Raw genomic sequence first — 14832 nt, 5'->3', positions numbered from 1 at the left:
ATTCCTCTAATCCCAGCATTAGGAAGGTAGAGATGGCAGGCTCTCCTGTCTCCTCAGGTCATCCTCAGCAATACAGAGAGTTCAAGGCCAACCTGTGTTTTATGAGACTGTACTTTTTAAAAAATCAAACAAACAGAATCTCACATATGCTAGGTGATCTCAGTGTCACTGAACCACACCCCAGCCTATGGAAAAAAAAATCCTAAACAATGCAAAAAATAATGAAAGAACATAAATGTGATAGAGTGAATAGAAAAAAATAATAAGGTAGTTTGTATTAAATATAAATTGACTAGTGTACCAATTAAAAGATATAATTGTCTGACGGATGAAAAATTCATTTAGGAAAAAGTATAACTAATTGAAAGAAATGACATTTTTAAATCCAGCTATATCAAAATATAGTTAAAGCAACTATATTAGCCCTTAAAATAGACTTTAAGACAAGAAATAGTAACATATAGTATAATTACCAGTATTAACACAATAGAGGGATGAAATCACTCTCAATTTATGGGCATTTAATTTTAAAAATAGCATTAAAATATATTACATTAAAATATATAAATCAAAAATGGAAAAACTAAAAAAAAATAAACATCATACAAACATTGTATTCATGTAAACATCGTTCACATTGTATTGTAAGACCTCAGGAAATCTTTCAGTAGCCAACAGGACAGGTGTTCAAGAAGAAAAATAATTACTAATATAGGCGAGCTGAACATAGTCTGATATAACCTAGTTATAACCCAGCAATCACAAGATAAATTCTTTCAACTGAACTTTTAACCAAATTGATCATAATACAAGTGTCAAGATTAATGAAAGGATTGAAATCATTCAGTGCAAATTGTGACCACAGAGATCCTAAAAGTTATTTTTAAAACACTAGAAATCAATAAATAGGCCAAAGAGTCAGCTAACTCCTACAGGCTGCCCTCTGACCCCCACACAAGCCTCATGACATGCACGTGCATTGCATATGTATACACACACACACACACACACACACACACACACACACACACACACCCCTAAAAACTTCCTCAAAGAAAATATATGAGACACAACTGAAGCAATTTTTGGAGGAGAGCAGATAGCTTTACACATGTATGTTAGAAAAGAAAACTGCCTAATGTTGTCTACTGCTGTACCTTGTAAACACAGAAAAAGGGTAAAAAGAAAATCGTCAGCAAGAGTTGGTTCTTTGGAAAGATTAGTGAAATTGGATTTCGAAAACAAGTTGAGCAGGAAAAGAAGAAAATATAAATCATGAATATGACAAATGAAAGAAGGGTGTCACTGAAGTTTGCATGAATTAAAAATTGAATAATATAACATTATTATAAACTTTATCCCAATTGACTTGATAACTCAGGTAAAATAACCAATTGGGGTGGGGATGCATAGCTTACCAAGATTGACAAAAGAAATAAAAAATATATATAGTCATAGGTATTTTTTTAACTGAATTAGAATTAAGATTGTCTAGGTCTCATAGCTCCACTGGTGAATTTTGTCTAATATTTAAGTAAAAATCATAACAATCTTACACAGAGTTTCAGAATATAGTGGAGAATGGATACTGGTCAACCCATTTTATAAAGCCAGCAAGACCCTGGTAACAATATCAAAATCATTATAAGAAAATTATACATTAATACCTCTCACTCACATTTATTTAAAAATCCTTAACAAAATGTTAACAAGTTATGTATCATAATGTATAAAAGATAAGTACATCATGGTAAAGTGACATTTGTCCTAGGATTGCAAGGCTCGTTTAACAGCAAAATCAATCATTGTAATTCACTGTGCTAACAGTTTTATTTAAGCTGTTACTTGTTTGAGCAGAGGCAAGAAGATCATTTTACAAAGCTTAACAATCACTCATGACTTTAAAAAAAAACAAACCTAGAAATACAAGGAAACTACTTTCACCAAATATAGGGCATGTATCTTAGTGGTGAAAAATGAAAGTCTACTGTAAGTCATCAAACAGCAATGGTGTCCCTAATATTGGAACAAAGCAGGGAATTCTCTCCCCACACTCACTACATCTATGCAGAGTTGAGCTAGATGTCCTCACCAATGAGATGAGACAAGTTAGAAAGAAAGAAAGGGAGGGAGGGAGGGAGGAAGGAAAGGAAGGAAGCAAGCATGATCGCTGGTAATGAATATAGCAGCTATGAAGAGATAGATGAATGGATTGTGTTTACAGAAAATTATAAGGAATCTGAAAAAAATATAATTTGTATGCTTAAAAGTATGCTAATATATTAAAATCTGGGCAAGCTATTACTATCTGAAAAGATGAACAAGAAATTGGTAGCAGTCATTAAAGATTTGTGAATGAGGTTTATGAACTCATAACCAGAAGAGTCGAGAATGAGAGAGACTTTTCCTTTATGAACTGTTAAGTTATTGGTAATTGAACATAGTTAATGTTTTACTATTTTGAATATAGCTTATTTTTTTGAAAGACTGAATTGGTCAGTGCCTTATCAATGTCTAATGATGAACACTTCAGTTTCTGTACCCTTCACACAAACTGTGATCGAACCCATCAGACCACAGATGTCATCAACATGACGGTCATTCCAGAATTATATCCATTTGAGAGAAGTAAAGTAAATAATACATAAATGATTTGTAGCCAGAAGTCAAGCTCATATTAATATATAACAAAGCAATGTTTACTATAGATGCCTATATAATGCTTTCTCATTGTACCTTTTTAGTCGCATAGCTAGGTAAATATTCCTTTCCCTTAACTCTCTTAAATACTAAACAATATACCAAAATAGTAACAATAGGAATAATAAAATCTAACATATATTTAAGGCTTGTTATTTAAGATGCTTTACCAAATTCTTTATGTCTATTATTTCAAAGTGTAATATCCATAATTCTGGCAATAGAGAAATAAGAGGTTAGAGGCCAGAATAATTAAGATTAAATAGAAATTCTCCAAATAGCCTTAATTCTTTATTCTTTGTAGTTTAGAATACTGTAACATTTGAGTATCATGATGGCTGAATGAGTGAGTAAGTGTGTGTGTTTGTGTGTGTAATGCAAATCTTGGAGATTATAGGTGAAAATCAGCAGAATTTACAACATGATTAGATACATTCTAGGTCAGCCTTATGCCACTAAGTAGAAAGTTGAGCATATGCACAGATCAAATTTAGACTATCTTCAGATAATTTAAACAAAAGATAAAATTTTAACCCAAATTATGAAAGTAATTTGGACTATCTACCTGCCAAGGATATCAACAAAATCTTCTGTCTATGTCTTGCTTTATCCTTTGCTAATCCTTTGTAACCATGAGGAATAGTACAAATAGGTTATCAGTTCTGAATCCACCCAACAGACTCATTCACTGTTTGTCTATCGCTGTTGATTGTAAACATGCATTAATCGATACTCATAACTTCAGCACTCTGAAATGTTAGACAACCCCAGTAATCATTACCCCGAGAATTAACCGGCACAGCAATGATCAGGCCTCCTTAAGCAGCGAATGATTCCTTCTGCTCTTAGCAACATAGTCTGCGGTAGCACCAAGAATTCCTTCTTCCACAAATACCTGGACCAGGAGGCATTCTACTGCATCCCAAAATAGTAGCTGTGCTTTTGGCTTCTGAGCTGAAGACAGCTGAGGGGGGAGGAGCAGGCACCAAGTTGCTGCTTTCCTCTGCCTCAGACCTACAAGGGCCTGTCTCAGTGCTCATCTTGGTGAACCCTGATGGCTCTCTGGATCAGGAGCCCACACCTGGGACCAGTGGAGCAAAGATGGCTTCTGACAGCTTCCTGTGCTACAAAATGCCATGCAGTGGCTGAGTAGCCTCCTCTTCATGGATTCTCTCTTCTCCCCTCCCTTCCACTTCCATGCCCTTGTTTAGTCCCAGCTTCCATTAGAAATGCTATTTGGGCAGCAAATTTCACAGATTGGATCCATCTCAATGCTGTCATGCAAAGAAAACACATCTGTCTGACTCTTCATTTAAAATAAGGGAAAAATTGAAATAGCAAAATGCTGTAGTCGCTCTGAGCTGTCTCCTAATGAACCTGTTTGTCCCATGAGCTGTAGTGAGGAGCCTCTCCTCGGGAAGAATTCTTTGTGCATATTAATATTATGCATGTTTTCCATGTGACTCCTTCTCACTTGCCCTCACCCCATCCTTTGAATTCATTTAAATAAAAATAATTTATGTGGACATTCCTTCAGTCAGGATTTTCTCTTTCTCTTTCTTAAAGACATCCATAACATGCAGTTGATGCTTTGCGTCCAAACCAAGTCGTTAGCCTTTGCATGTCATTAGAGCTTTATAAAGAACCACAGCGACACCTGCGTGTACCGCAGCGCCAAGAGATAGAAAAAATACCGAAAACAAAACTCCACGCTGGCTTGGAGGCTGTCGGGCTCTCTCCCCAGCAGCCCCCGACACCACCATGGAAAGGAGTAATTGTACAGTGCAATCACATCATGCCTCATCTGAATATTCATAGCAGAGACAAAGCTTTGGAGGATAAGGGAGGAGCGGGGATAATTTAAATATAAACCAGCATCTCATTTCCAAATCAAGTTGTGCAGTTACACTGTGCACCAGGATTCAATATTAAACCAACATTGTTCCACAGTTTGAAAATTGGAAGTGAAGAAGACAGAAGAGGAAAGGTCTCGGGAAAGAAAGGGTGGCGGTACATTCTCACTCTCGACCGAGGGAAAACAAGGAAGGACGGTAACAGAATAAAAATCGTTAAAGTGGTATTTGAAGAGTCACCATCAGTGGCCAACCAGCTGCTGTTTTACCAAGAATGAAACAGCCTATTGAGGGAGCTTTAAAAGCCCTCAATTAATATGTTGTGCATGTATACGATCTACAAAGAACTCACTGTATTCTCCACCCCCGGTACCCCAACACTCACATATCCCCTAACCACCACCTTCCTTTTCTGTCAGGTGCAGGGGAAGGATCAGAGCTATAAAATAATTAATTAACCACTTCAAAAGTGACAATACCCATCTTCACAATTAAAGGATAAAAACAAACACATACAAAAGGTGACTTCATTAATGAGGGGATAAATTACCGATGGATTCTTCATTCTCTTTAGTTCATTACCCCCCAAATGGAACAAATATAATCCACATGTTAACATTTCTTGTCTTCTTTCTTTGTTTTTAGCATGATGCTCTTTATTATTTTTTAAGTGTTGGTATTTGTAGAAGCCTCAGTCTCTGCATTCCCCAAAGAGCTACCAGTTTCAGCCCACTGGAGTTTATATTCCTTTAATTGTCTAGTGCAGGGACATTGCTGCTGTTTTTAAAAATATACCGCTCTGCAGGAATTAGAAGAAGCCAAGGTTGTATCCAACTTCAAAGGTTTCCAAGTCATAATGATTTTAGCAAAAGCAGAAGACACATCATGGAACAAGCCCCTGTTTGAAGATAAGCATCATAGGGATCTTTTTTTCCTTCCCTGTCTCCCCAACTTTGTACTTCTCCTGGCTCTGAGTGCCCCCTTGCTAACATGGCTTAATGATATGCAAATGAAATATGCATAAAACCATTCTACTGTATGATGATTAAACACTGGAGACATTAACCGCGGAGGCTTCACTCTGTAATAATCCTTCCCGACCATCCACTTTGATTGCGGAGTTATGGAAACCCGTAGCAGTTGGCAGAGAGAGTGAAGAGAGAAGGAAGGAAGGATGCGGGGGCATATCACCCATCTCGGTGCTTCTCCCACTCCAGAAGAGCCCCCCCCCCCCACCTTTGTACTGCCCTCCTATCGCTGCCTTTTGTAATCCATCCGTGCAGTCGCACCAGAGCGATTAACGGGGGAAAAAAAAACAAAACCTTTTCTCTTAATGTTTCAAAGCTCATTAGCCAAACGATTATTCCTCATTAACAGCGAAAGCTCATTCATTAAAAGGAAGAATATGCCCAAAAGATGCCAGCGCGGTTAATCCTGAGTCCCGTAACTGGTCTGTAAATCCCACACTACTTGTATATTCCATGCGAAAGGGGCACGCGCCAATCCACAGTTTTAAAAAAAAAAGGAACAAAAATGAAAACAGTTTGTGTGTTTTGTAAAATCCACAAGAGCAGCAATTAATATTCCCATTGAATGACTTTATTATTTTTTGTCTCTCTTTTGTTTCCAGCGCCTGCCCCTGGCTCAGCGCCCGGTGCCAACAGAACACCTTCAGGATTCACAGCAACGCAGAAACCGTGAGTACCAGCCGTTCCCTCCAACCATTTTGCAGGTTGTCTTTATTTTAAGCACCTAAAACAGAGACAAGCCTCTTCCCCCTTCTCCTCAGCATCATGCCACCAGGGTTTTCTGAGTAGCCCCTTCCAAATCCCTCTGCCTTCAAGTTTGTGCATGTCTGTGTGGCATCCCTCCTCCTCCTCCTCCACTCCCATAGTGGATCTTGTAAAAGGGCTTCAGATCGGCCCCATTCATCTCCCTGGTGATAGCAGTGAATGTAGATAAATCTCTGGCTGCCTGCTTACTGCTCCAGTATGATTTTTATTTTGTCTTCTTTATATACCTGGATTAGAGAGAGTGGGATGTACACATATACACATATACATGCAGATACACGTATCATCTCCTCTTTCCTCTGCCATCCTCTCCTAGTTCTCAGACATGCATACATCCCACATGTGTGTATATGCAAAACATATACACCTATATACGTACCCATACCTATAGCATGAAAACAGACACATCTCTAAGCATTCAGTTTGTCAGAAAGTATGTGTATTTGTATACACATATAGCCTTACACACATTTATCTATATGCAATCGATGGCTGCCTGTTTTCACATCTACCCATGTATAGCTCCTTTTAAGTATTCCCTCTTTTTTCTCAGCAGAGGCTGTGTGCAATTTCTATCCAGGATTGTAAAAGAAGTATTCTTTCCTTATGATTTCTATTTGTAGACCTTTATGCTCCCTTCTCTGCCTTCTTCGGAGCTGTAAAATTGGCATCTTTCCCTGAGGTTTTCCGAATGGCAAGTGGCACGGCTGTGGCATGCATTCATGCCGCTTCCTATGGCATTTCTCTTCCGATGTCTGCTTTTCCTCTTTGTTTGCTGTTGACTAGGCTGAATGGTGGTTTTTGTTTTGTTTTTTTAGTTAATTATAAACGAAGTTGAATAGCAAATAAGCCAGTAGCTTGCCCCCTCAAAAAATTTTAATGAAAAAAAAAAAAATAGCCCATACAAGTGCCTTCTGCTGCAACAGATGCCCACATCACCCTTGGCATGGGCAAACGGACAAACAATTTTGGTGGTTGATAATTTTTTCTGATTGTTGCTGTATCTGTTGTTTGTTTTCCTTGTTTCTTTTTGATTTTTCAAGATGTCCAGGATCCCGGCCTCTGCTTGGAACGGAACAGTATCATGGCGGAGACAACGGCCTTTGTCTTGCTGGGTGTGAAAACATCCGCTGTGCTGGCTCGACTGCGGCAGAATCAAGTTTAAATGAAAAAAGTGATTAAAGTCAGCTTTGTGCTTCTTTGGTGTGGAAGACCCCCAAACCCCAAGTAGCCGACTCCCAGGGTCCAAGGAAGGGCTCAGAGTTGGAGCAGCGTGGGCTGTAATCCTGGCACTTGCGCCTCGCGTTGCCGCTTGCTGTTCGCTCCTGGGGGTCTGGATAATCTCCCTTGGTTTTACCGCACTGTCTGGCCCGCATACAGGGCCCGGTAACATATACCCGCTGCTGCTATCACACGAAACTGTGGCGTTGCCCCTGAATGGATGGCACTGTGCCAACTCTTCTGCCATCCGCCCTTGCAGCTTTTCTCTCTCCTCCCGCCCTCCCCTCCTTCTCCTCCTCCCGTCGACTTGACGTTAATTAACACACGGGTTAATTGATTTTAAAAGCCGAAGAATTACAGTTAACTTTTCCCACAGGGTACAGACGCCAGCCGCTTGGCACACTCTGCCTTCCGCACTGGTGCAGGGGGGCAGGGAAAGCCCGCAGCCAAACTAGCAACTGCTGCGGGAGCGTTGCCTGCTTATTGGAGTAGAGCGGATAGAAGCCGACGTGGTACTGCCTCATCCCGTACAGTGTATGGAGCCATTATATGTTCTGTCAAAGAGTCAGACACAGCCCTGGCTTTCCTCTGCCTTCCTTTTCCAAACTAGAAAGCCCCTTCAGAAGTTCTTCCAGAGAAGGGGTAAGCCCCTCCCCAAGACCATGTATCTCCTCCATAAAATGCTTCTTTTCTAGAAATAGCAAAATAATGGCGCCTTTAAGACTTTTTTGAATTTTTTTTTTTTTAGTTTCACAAAAATTTCCCTAAATAGCACAAGTATTAAGTTGTATGAAGTTTTTTTTTTTTCAGTGTCTGTTTTATTTTGTTTCCATTCCTCTTGGCCAGATTAGGTTATTTTGGGTAAAGGATTTCAGTGAGAAAGTACATAGTATAATTAAGAACAAAATTCCTACAAGGCTCTTTGTTATCTTGTATGTGTGTGTATCTTTGCTTGCCATCCCCTTTCCCAGAGCCTCTGTGGAAAATAAAAGCAGTTGGTATTGCAGTTGAGAAGGAGTCAGGCAAGGCTGGGAACTTAATGCTTTTACCTTTTCATGCTTTCATTTTATTTCATTTTGTTTTTTAAAAGCACACAGCAAGTGAAGCGACAAGAGGAATCCATTATGCAAATCATGTCACTTTGCATAATGTCTCATGACTGGAATATGCAAATGAGCTGTATAATTTATGAGTGCCAGTGTCTGTCTAAAAGTGTTTCACATAATTTACAAAGTAAGCCTGAGACAGGGTGAAAGCAGCTCTTCCAAGTCCATTGCCAGGAAAACTGCATTTTCCTGTAAGTGCCTCTCATGCTGTCCTCAAGAGCTGTGCAAGAGATTAAGGCTCCAAGTGTTCAAGGAACACAGAAATCCTCCCTGCCTAAAAGTTTGCAAGGAACTTCAACTACAATGGCACAGTTTTTAGATTCTGTCTCAGAAAGAAACTATTAAAGCCAAATGTGCCATTTGTATCTAGGTTTTCTTTTGGGAGTCCTGGAATGTCTGAGAGGAGGGCCTACTGTATGTGCCTGCATGTGTGAAAGCAGGAGAATGGGAGTTCACATTCCAGTTGGTTCTTGTGTGCTTTGCTCTGTACACCATTTTATGAATCATAGGCTCAGGAGTCAATCGTCTTGTGAGGATAGAAGGCAACTTTCTGCCTTCAAAGGAGAAATACTGCCTGTCCAAAGCTAGGTTTGACTAGTCACTTTAGGTGACCACTCTATATCACTCTTCTTAAAAATTATTCTTTTGAGATGACTCAGCTCTTTGAGAAGTCATAACATCTTTAATAATCCGATATAGTCTGGCCTTATATTTTCATTATCATTACAAAGTCTACAAAAAAGATATCCCAAGCTAGCTATCGTGACGGTGCATACCAGAGGACCTGATCCTTGGCAGGCTTGCCACAAAGCTTCCTGATGAAAATGAGTCCAAGTCAGCTCTGAAAGACGAAGGGAGATTAAACAAAAATGAGAAAGTGTTTTTCACGCAGAAGCTTTGGCCAGCAAATACCTTTGTTCATTTGCTAGTGCCTCATCTCTTAGGGCATTAGTCTGTGTACTTGTATACCATTTATCTCATAATGAAAACTACTCTGTAACTACTATTAGAACATTTTCTGTATAAGATCTCAACTCATTCCAAATTTATACACTGAACCATCAAAATTCTGGATGCGACCTTGTGTGATATCCTCCTTTTAATATCATTTGAGAAAATAATGATAGAAAAAATGACACACCCAGAAGAACAGAATGCAAACTCTTTACTAGTATAATGGAACATTAAGATGAACTGCCCTGTGATCTACAAAAAAAAAATTAGAAATATTCAAGTCAGGAAAAATAAACTCTCTAGTCCCTCCCCTCCAAAAAAAATTGGAACACAAAGCAGTGAGAATGCTCTCTGGAAAATTTTGCATGTAGAATCAAATATTTCTAATGACATGCATTTAAGAGGCAGTGGTAAATTAGAAAATATGTTAATGGAATGCAAATGAAAACACATTAGAAAATTTCTAAGATGCGGTTAAGATGTGCTTGGAAGGAAAAAGCTTTTGTGATTTACTCTAGAAGCCAGAAAACTTTTGGGTCATTAAGTCTCCACTTGAGAGGAAAAGAACCTGAACCAAATGTAAAAAAGATATGTCAAACTTCATCAAAACTGATAACACTTGCTACTTCAATGGAATAAAATAATGAAAAAAAAATCTACAGACTGGGGAAAATATTTGCTACCAATGATAAAGTTTTTAAAAACCAAACTTAAAATAACAAAAGCAAAGAAGAAATGTAGACTTTAAAGTGTGTAGAAGCAACTGAACTGTTAGTAAAAGATGTATACTGTAAGAAATGTTCAAGAATGCTTCCCAAACAAATGGCAAATTATACCAAGTGAATAAAAAGCACTGGAAATGGTAATTGTCGTTGCCATGTTTTAAAACTCTTATTACCTAAATGTAATTAAAGATAATTTACTCTAAAGCAAAATAATAATTTTTATAACAAATGTAACTTGTGACAACAAAAGCTGTTGAAAAGAAAAATGGAAGCATTCTGCCCTGAGCTTCTTCTATATTTGAGTAGTTCAATGTCCATTAGAGTGGACTCTAATGAGTTATAGTTGCATATCTTAAAAATAGAAAGCTAAAATTAAGCCATGATTAATAGGCTAAAAGAGAAAAAGTTGTCACCAAATATATCCATCTAATCAATGACAAGATAATAGACTTAATCTTCATTAATTACATTAAATGTAAATGGCCTAAATATTTTAAATGACAAGATATGCCAGATTGCATAGAAAACCAGTATTATACAAATAAATGCACCTTTTTTTACATTCTGCTTCCTCTATTTCAGAATCTTCAGGGTTTACTCCCAAACTTACTTTGCCAGTTCCTACTGAATACTTTAGGCAAGTGCTACCAGATACTCTAGGCATCAATCTCTCTTCTCTATAAACAGGTCCAATATTTCTCCTTGGGTCTATTCAAGATTTAACTGTGGTTGTTGCTCTGGTGGCCAACAGGTGAAATGAATTCAGGTTCTGAAAACAGAAAACATTCTGTAAGGCAGCAGCCTCCCTTGAAGCCTTTGCATTGTCAGAGGCATGACGTTGTCCCTTTCTCCCAAAAAGGAGGAATAGTCCCTTTCAGAGGCCCAAAGGATGCCAAGTAATCTTATTCAAGGCTTAGGGTAGCAAAGATGACTATAATGAAAGGTCAGTCTTCTCTTAAATTCTGATGCTCTTCCAAGCCACATTCAAGTCTTTAACTGTACATTTAACTGTGTCAAATGACATTCTTTTCTGTAGGTTGCTTAATCAACCAAACTCATCATTCTCCTTCTTTATTAAATCATTGTTACTCAGCAGCAATGCACAAGTTCAGTGGCCCTAGTACTCTCTTTATTGCTCTGATAAGACAGAGGTATTACACACCAGATTCCTTCTCTCTCTCTCCATCATAGCCACATTCACCTGGCTGTGACAGTCAGTCAAGCCCTCAGCACTTTTTCCAGACTATGCCCCCAGTGATCACTCGCAGTGAAAACTTCCCCGGGTAGACGTCAGTAAAGACAGAGACCAAAACAGTTTTTTAACAACTGATGTAAGACATTATTCTTACCCTGGGAGATTTCTGTAAGGAAAGACATGAAATAAGATGAACAAAAAGTTTTGCAAATATGTAGATAATGGTAGAAATCTAGCCTCACCTTGAGTTTTAGAGCATTCTGGAGCATGTGTTGTTTACCAAAAAACAGCTGAGCTGTTGTACCCCAACATTACTCAGCTACTGACTCTGGGCTTCCACCTGTGATGCTGTACATCCCAGACATTCTAAATAAAGTGCTGTACCAAGGCCGGTGTGGTTTTAATCAGCCAACTGTAGTTCTCTGAGAGGCAAGAGTAAGCTAGTACACTTTAGCAGTTTGTCTTGCTGAAGAAGATCTAGGCAGAGCCATGGCAGTTACAATAACCAAGTTACTAATAAATGTGAAAGCATGTTTTTATTTATTTATTTTAAAATTAAAGTACACCAAGATATGTTCATTGTGCATTTAGAAAGAAAATATGCACTCTGCAATTAAGCGTAGGATTCTAAAAGGTCTGGTTGATAGTTACTCCACATCTACAAGTTTTCTGATTCAGTGTTCAAGTCTTTAGTTAGGAGTAGAAGCCTTTTCGTCTGTCTTTGATTTCTGTTTCATGCATTTTAAGGTTCTGTTATTAGGTGTATGTACTTAAAACTGTAGTGTATTATTACAGAAATGAACCCTTCATCATTGTGAAATACTTTTCATCATCCCTGGTAATCCTTGTTTTGAAATTTACTTTGTATGATATTAATAGACTAATAAATAATCATTTTCCTATAATATCTTTCCCCTCTAAAGTCTAATACATTAATGGCAAACTTATTGGAAGAAGTAGCAAGTAGGCAAGATAAAAAATGAAGGTATGGATTTGGGGCAAGTGCAAGAAAAGACATCATTGGAACATGATGCTTGGCTTTCTGTCATAAAGATATTTTTGCATGTGGATGGTCATAACATGGGTGTCTGTCTGCTTTAATAAGCCATGTGCTTTTATAAATGTTTTATAATTGATAATGGAAAAAGTCTTAAGTAAAAAGTTCATCATAATATGCATTCAAAGACTATTTACAAAAAGTTAACCACATGCGTTGTTAAAAAGGGAATCTCAGATAACCAAAAGGTAATAATTACTCCAATTATACTTTTTCAGCAGCATATAATCATATTGGAAATCAACCATAAAAAGTATTTTTTTCACATCCCAATGAATAGAATATATAATATAATTGACTAAAAACTGTAGAATTAAATGTCTATGTGTCAATCTTCATTGATATAAAAAAATTAAATAAGTAGATTCAAGCAAAAAGACAGCTCTTCTTCACAGTAAAATTCCAAAGAGCAAATGTTGAAAGATAATAATGAAATTAGAAAATCATTTGGTAAACATCAGAAAAATAACTGCAGTCAGTAATCATAAACAAATGCTAAAATTAGTAAGTCATTTGTTTCTTTAATGTCACCTCAAGGTACCCCACTTTGGAAATGGGAAATATGGGGGTTGTCTACTTGGGAATGTGGGGACTAAATACAGAAGAAGGAAGGAAGAGGATTAAATAACAGTCATTATGTCTGAAAAAGTCATAAGGAATCATACTATTAACCACCTACTTAAAATGGCTATAATACACATAAGCCAGCAAATAATTATACATGTATATAATTTAAATGAAATTTTACCATCGAAGCTAACAATGTCCCCCAAGAGCCCTAGATCATCTAACAAAAATCCCAACAGCAGGCATAAGAAGCCCTTTTTAGTTGTTGGCCAGGGTTGTCCAGGAGGCTCCCAAAATAGAAGCTATTGATGGCTTTTGGTTGGCTCCCAGAGATGTAAAGTAAGTCATTATTGCTGAAGACACCATGTATGCACTTCAGACAAATTGCCTGGGTCTCTTGAGCTAAATCCAACATAAAAGCCTCCACCCTGAGGACTAGTTTTCATGGAACCAGGAGGTACTATGCAAGCTTCCAAAGGAGGAAAACACAGTAGTCCCATGCAGCTACCACATCTGTGACCAACAGTGTTAAGCGTGACACAATAACCCAAAGGGTGCAGCAGTGGCACACGTACCTTGGCAGTAACCATCCACTGTCTAATTGTACTGAAGACCTTGTACAGCTCAGCCCCAACGGATACATCTGCAGCACAGTTTCTGCACCTGACACTTGGGGATCACAGCAGGAGAGCGGGTGGAAAGATTGTAAGAGCCAGAGGAATGGAGAGTTTGCTGTGAGATGGTTTCTCCCAGAAACATCAGAAGGTACAGTCATGAAGTCTCATCAGCATGGATGCCTAAACATTACATGTACAAGGATAACACCAATAGAAATGCTGACATGGACAGGGGAAACTCATGAGGTCTCAACCTGAGACAAATAGTCTTTCTAGGGAAAAGCATACCAGTTGGTCATTCGATACCAAATGATCAGCCCTGAAAACATATACATGTAAGTAACACTATATGGACTGAGCAGGTTTTATTTATGTATTTAGGACTGAGCAGGCTGTATTTATATATTTAGAATACACACACACACACACACACAGAGATATGTAATAACAAGGAAAAAGGGACCATGAATTTGAAAGCAAGCAGGGGGTATATGGGAGGGTTTTGAGGGAGGAAAGGGAAGGGGCTGATATCATGAAATTATAATCTCAAAATAAAGTATTTTTAAAAATGTCTCCCTGTAAGGTATAGGTTAATTACAAGGAAAAAAACTAGTGGTTTTAATATGGAAATCTTGGTTAACTCTTTAACTGTGTTCAGAGGTAATATCATCTGGTATTAGGACACTAGAGACCTCCAAATAGTTCACATTCTCACCTGTCACCTTGAGCTGTCACTTTGGCAAATATGTATAACATCATTGCCATCATGAAAAAAATTCATACTATTCTAAACTTGGAGACACTGTATGAAGTAATAACTTTCCAGTGTTCTTCAGAACTGTGAAGGTCATGGCAAGCAGAAAGACTGAGACCTATGGATTGGTGGAGATTAAGGCGACATTGTAACTAAAGCGGTCCCTTCCTCCTATAGACACAGCTCAGTAAAGGGCTTGTCCCCGCACTGAAACTCTGCTTGTTTAATAGGAGATGTTCCATAAAGATGCTGAAGTGCATCTTCTATAGTGTCGAAGGGCACTGGTGTAA

At 38.2% G+C, this 14832-nt stretch overlaps 2 long non-coding RNA genes across 3 annotated transcripts in view; one reads left to right on the top strand and one right to left on the bottom strand.

Annotated features, from left to right (window-relative positions):
* LOC128104763 (uncharacterized) overlaps positions 1 to 3595 on the bottom strand; it is a 104264-nt gene extending 100669 nt beyond the window's left edge. For both annotated transcript variants that reach the window (XR_008216091.1, XR_008216092.1), the window contains exon 1: positions 3482 to 3595. This is a non-coding gene — a long non-coding RNA (uncharacterized LOC128104763). The remainder of the gene's footprint in view (positions 1 to 3481) is intronic.
* A 2297-nt stretch (positions 3596 to 5892) lies between these two features.
* On the top strand, positions 5893 to 12452 carry LOC128104762 (uncharacterized). Its single transcript, XR_008216090.1, has 2 exons — positions 5893 to 6003; positions 6184 to 12452. It is a non-coding gene; the product is annotated as an uncharacterized LOC128104762 (long non-coding RNA).
* The last annotated feature ends 2380 nt before the right edge of the window (positions 12453 to 14832 follow it).

Source organism: Peromyscus californicus, unplaced genomic scaffold (assembly GCF_007827085.1).
Source record: "Peromyscus californicus insignis strain IS unplaced genomic scaffold, ASM782708v3 Scaffold_8__1_contigs__length_139910024, whole genome shotgun sequence".
Lineage (NCBI taxonomy): Eukaryota > Metazoa > Chordata > Mammalia > Rodentia > Cricetidae > Peromyscus > Peromyscus californicus.
The sequence above is the reverse complement of the archived record's forward strand: the minus strand, read 5'-3'. Positions and strand labels throughout refer to the sequence as shown.